Below are 5,417 nucleotides of genomic sequence, written 5' to 3' on the forward strand. Positions count from 1 at the left end.
GGAATGAAATAATATAAATTCTATGGATAAATAAATATAAGAGATCATTTAAATAGGCTACCAGAACCAATATCTTTTAAAATAAAAATACTAGTCAGGTATAAGCTTTTGTTTCTTAATGCCAGCCTTCTAAATGTGTATCAGACTACTGTGAACATCATTAAAAATTCCCAGAGAATTGGAGCGCCAGACAGAGAAGGAAGGATGGTCACAACATGGAAGACCATGGTCCAGGCCAAGAGCAATCAGACTATAAGGGAATGACATATTCACCATTATCTGACCAATACAAATTCATTTTTCTTAATTGGTTGTCTTCCCAATGTTAGCATCCTCTGGAACCAGCTCAGTATGAGTCTAGGTTTCAGGAGTCTCCATAAGGCCCTGTAAGTGGGCCAGTAGTTCATTCTTTCTATACAACTCCATAGATGAGATTCTTATGTTTCTCTAGGCCAATCTTAAGCCATCTTGCATATTGAGAAATTTCCCCTTCATTCATAATGAATTCTCTTTTACTGCCATAAATCTCCACCTTCTTCCCTTACTCAGGCTCTTCAGGTTCACATACTTGACTTTAAAGATTCCATCCCATACCGATAGCTGGGATAATACATAATGAACCATAGTATCCTGTCTGACATTTCGTCCCATTAATCCATGGTGTCTGGGGGAGCCTAGCTTTCAGACATTATTGTTTCAGAAGCAGTATATTGTTTACTTTTACATTATGGAAAATTTCCAGAGAGAACAGCATATACGGTGGAATCCCCCATAATTCATCAACCCACTAGCCAATCTTGCTTCATCTACACTTGTGTAACATTTTCAACTGCACATATTTCTCTTTGTCTAACTCTTCCAAATACTAAATGGTTCAAAATTGGAAGAAGAGGGATAGGAAAAGAAATCTCCTATCTCATAACTGAGAGATCTGGAGCCAGTGATTAGAGTGGATCTTGGAGACTATCATACAGATATGACTGGCCACCTTAGGGAGAAAAATCAAGAATAAGAACTTGTAAAAAGAGGAAAATCATTCAAATATATATTTGAACTTATTTCTGTTTGAGCTGTGGCTGATTTGCCACAGAAACTGATAGTTGGATTGGATCGAAGACAGAATATTTTTACCACCTATTTTGATTTAGTTCCATTAAATAGTAAAATGGCACTAAAGTTTGAAAACCTGTCAATTTTCTCACTCTTAACTGTTCGCCTAGTTTTTCTGTAGGACAATTCTTAGAGTTACCATATACGCCTGCCTTCTTGATCCTGAAATAAACTAGTATTGTCCATCAGTACAATTGCGAACATGAATATTGTCTAACATCTCTACTACAGAGACCAAAGTAACAAGGTCAACAAACAAATTCTCTGCCTCCATAATGATCCTGGAAGAGGCTCCTGTGATCACAGGCTTTCTGGGAACAGTGACTTGAGCTGTTCCTTAGCAGCTTCCACTTAGAGACCACGGAACAGAGAATGAGTACAGCTTATTCCCAGTGAGAATCCTCATTTAAATGCTAAGTGCTGAAGTGCTTTTTTGTAGCTCAGTGTTTCTCAGCAGAGTTTGCCACAATACATAAAGAAGGAAGGAAATGAGGACAAGCAGAGACAGCCTATCACTTTATAAAATATCCTGAAATACAAAGGACATTTTAGTTTCAGAGGAAAAGATTATCCCTTGAAAACTGGTGATTTGCTCGGGAAAGACTGCCTGGGATTGTTTCGCAGAGACCCGTGATACACAGCTGTCCCATCGGCTGCTATACCATCTTTGCCAGTAATTATTTGGCGCGGGCTGGATTTGAGATAATGTGGGATTTTACCACACATTTCAACATGCTGCTACTAAAACTTATGCATCTGTTTAACTTTTGTTTTCTTAGCTAAGTGGTTTATGAGACTTTTTAAAAATATAATTTAGGGCATTGCCTTATAATAGGGAAAATTCATATTTATAAAAAAACAGTTTGAGAATTATTTATAGGGCTGAGTTCCCTTTGAAGAAAGAGATGAAATTTAAATCAGTGACATAGATATGGGAATGTGACAAAAACTACACATTCCTTCATTTTTATTCTTATCCTAAAGAAAGTCTTCACTTGGCCCCAGTCTCACTGCAATCATGTCTTTCTTCCCTTTCAGTGGCATACTCTTCCTCAGTGGGTCTACACTGGCTACTTCTGCTTTCATTTCATAACTGTTCATTCGCTCTAATCTCACTTCAGTCCCTTTGCTTTACTGAAACACATCTCTCCACTAATATCACCTTTGTCCCCTCTTGATAAATTTTTACAGAGGAGGCAATTTGTCTTTGAAATTCTGGATACTTCTCCTCCCTTCAAGACTTCAGATATCTGTGTCTTCTACTTCCTAATCCCTTCCTCTAGTGAACTGGGAAAGAGTCTGATGTCGATTACTTGTACTTTACAGTGGATAAGAATTAGTCATACTGTTCATCCTTAAAAATTTTGTTTTGCTTCTTAAACTTCATTCTTTCTAATTGTACAGCAAAATTACTCCTGGCTTAAATATCCTTGTGTATTGTCAGAGGGGGCAGTGAAGAACTTTGAATCGAGGGGATATATTTCACAGTCATTAGTAAAGCTTGCCTTCTGTGTAATTGTGTGTGCATGCATATCTGTGTGGGTGTGCTGCTGTGTATGTGTTCTGTGGGTCAGATGCCATAGAGGATGGAGAGAAGCACAAGGAAACTTGCGGAGAAAGAACTGTCTTTGGGCTCTTGCTGGCCCCAGGCACCTTGTGAGTTCTGTGAGGTGAAAAGCTGGCTATAGGCATTTATTCTAGAAGTTACTTCACTGAAGCACCTTCTAGCTACAGCTCCAGGCAGCTCCCCTTCTCTGGATTCTCCTCTTGCCCTTTCTACCCCCTTTTGATTCCCTCTCTGTGCCATACCACCAGATAGAGACCTGCATCTGCCCCTTCTCTCTTTCCCTGGGCTCTCAGCCCAAGCTGTTGCGATCAGATGGTCTCTCCTGAAGTAGGCTGGCTAGAGAGCTTCAGGACCCGGAGACTTTTTATGGACCCCAGAAGATGAGATTAAAGGGTAGGGAGAAGCCAACCCTATTATTGAAAGATTTATGATGAAAATGAAGGGAAGCAGAACAGAGGAGGGGATCAGAGGGTGCTGAGATGAAAGTTCTGGACCATGAGAGGAAAACACTAAATTCTGGAGAGTCATATTCAGAACCTTTTGCTTTTTAAAACTATGTATGGCGAAGGAAAAAAATGGAATCCTAACTTAAATCTAAGCTACTATGTTAACCACTTGGGATTCAAATGCCTGAGGGCACACCTGGCAAACTAGTGAGGCTAGCCTGGAAGAAGCCTGATGAATGGGACAGGACTCTCATACTGAGGAGAGATGGAGTCCAGCACACGAACTTGACCTTGTTACAAGGTCCTGGTCATGCAAAGGAAGAAGTTAGCCTGAAGATAGCATGGTGCTGGGTACTGCTGGTCCTGTGCCCATCTGTGCCCCAGGCTACCTAGAATCAGGCATGTGCTCTCACCACAGCTGCTAAATGGCAAACTATGCAATATGATGAGCTACAAGCAGCCTTGTGGGCCATGTGGGTTCGGAAAACACCCCCACATAGAGAGAAATTGTTGAAACTAATTGGATAGCAGTTTAAACTGCTCATCCACAATTAGGCATAACTACCAGAGACTGGGAACTTGCAATTTTCTGTGAACTTCCTAAGGTGGTAAAATAAATTTCTTCAAATGGTATCAAATGAAGAAGAGCTTGGAAAATTAGTGTTTGGGTCTGTGGATCATAAATGTTAGGTAAGAAAACACAAACAAACAGAAGAAACTTGGAGACTTTCCAAGAGCTAAAAGAGAAGCTATGGCATTTGTATTTGGGTTGATCCAAACTCTCTCCTGTCCTGTCCCAGCTCCCATGGAAAAATGTTTGCTGGTGGTCAGGCTGATTATGGGATAGGAAATTCAGGAGGCAATATAGCCCCCAAGAGAAACTGCATAATGCTGAACGCTGTGGCTGTTTGAGGAGCTCTGGTGCCTTACAGCAAAGAATTTTGGTGATTAGATTGTGGCCAATTATGGCCACTGAATTGTTGCAAGATTGGAAGGTCCATAGAGCAGAGAAGCAATGGGAAGATGACAGAAAGTCGACAGGACTCTGCTTTAGCATTACCCATAGCTTCAAAACTAAAATGCATCTGTATCTGGATGGTTGTTTAACAAGAACTGAAAAAACATTTAGTAATTAAGAGAATAGCTAGAACTTAAACATACATTGAAATGAAGGGGAAAGAACTCATAAATGTTGACATGAGGGGAGCTGGGCAGAAGGTAGTGAAAGCAGCACAGAAGGACATGACTCAGCTAATCAGCCTAGATGGGAACAAGGGACAGCAGAAGGGAGGTACTTACAGTGAAGCATTATTATGAGAGCTCAGAAGGAATGTTGGAGAGAGAGATGATTGCTCTCCCAAATTCTTACTGTTGGTAAATTAACTTGGAAGAAGGGTGAGATCGCATTAGATGCTCCTAGGAAAAAGTACAAACCAAAGACTGAATTATGGACTCACCGATGACAATGGGTTGATGACAAGAACATGGAGGTGGTCTAAGAATATAAAATAATAGCTATGGTACTGAATACTTCCATGAGTGGAGGTAGGTAGCATGTTTTCTAGTGGACAGATGGCCCCTAGACAAACACTCAGAATCTTGTGGACACTTTCCACCCCCAATATATTTAGTCCTGGTATGAAGAAAATAAGCATAAACAGGTCAGCTATAATTGCTAGGGGGAAAACTACAATTCCAAGAAAAACTACAGGGAAAGAAAGAGATCCCTGTGATTTTAATGCTCAGCACAAAGACCCAGGCCCTCAAGACAGTGACCAGAGAGAGCTTTGAGAGCTACCAGAACCTGAGGTACTCCATCCAGAAACAAGAGAAGAGAATGTCCACAAATTTGTTACTGGTAAGTTGGAGCAGCCATTTTCCAGAAAATTAAAACAATAATTTGAGCTTCCCAAACCCTCAAATTATCTTAGGTATTAGATGCTTTGAGGCACCTCCCTGTTCTCCCTCTGTACCAGTGTTTCTCAAAGTGGACCCTGAGGATCATCTCTGGAATGTGTACATACAGATTCCTACCATCCATTTCCCTCATCACCACTGGTCAACAGTCTCTGGAGCTGGGGCTCAAGAATCTTCATGTTTAATAAATTCCCCAGATGATTCTCATGGGCTCTACCAGCTAACACATGTGGATTTCAAATACCTATACTAAAGTCTATTCTCCAAATCTTTGGCACTCCAGGTCATGTAAGTATATAACATTTTATTTTTACATATTTGTATATTATATATTTATACTCTATATATTTAAATCATAAATGTATATATATATATAA

This window comes from Crocuta crocuta, unplaced genomic scaffold, assembly GCF_008692635.1.
Source record: "Crocuta crocuta isolate KB4526 unplaced genomic scaffold, BGI_CrCroc_1.0 scaffold619, whole genome shotgun sequence".
NCBI classification, from domain to species: domain Eukaryota; kingdom Metazoa; phylum Chordata; class Mammalia; order Carnivora; family Hyaenidae; genus Crocuta; species Crocuta crocuta.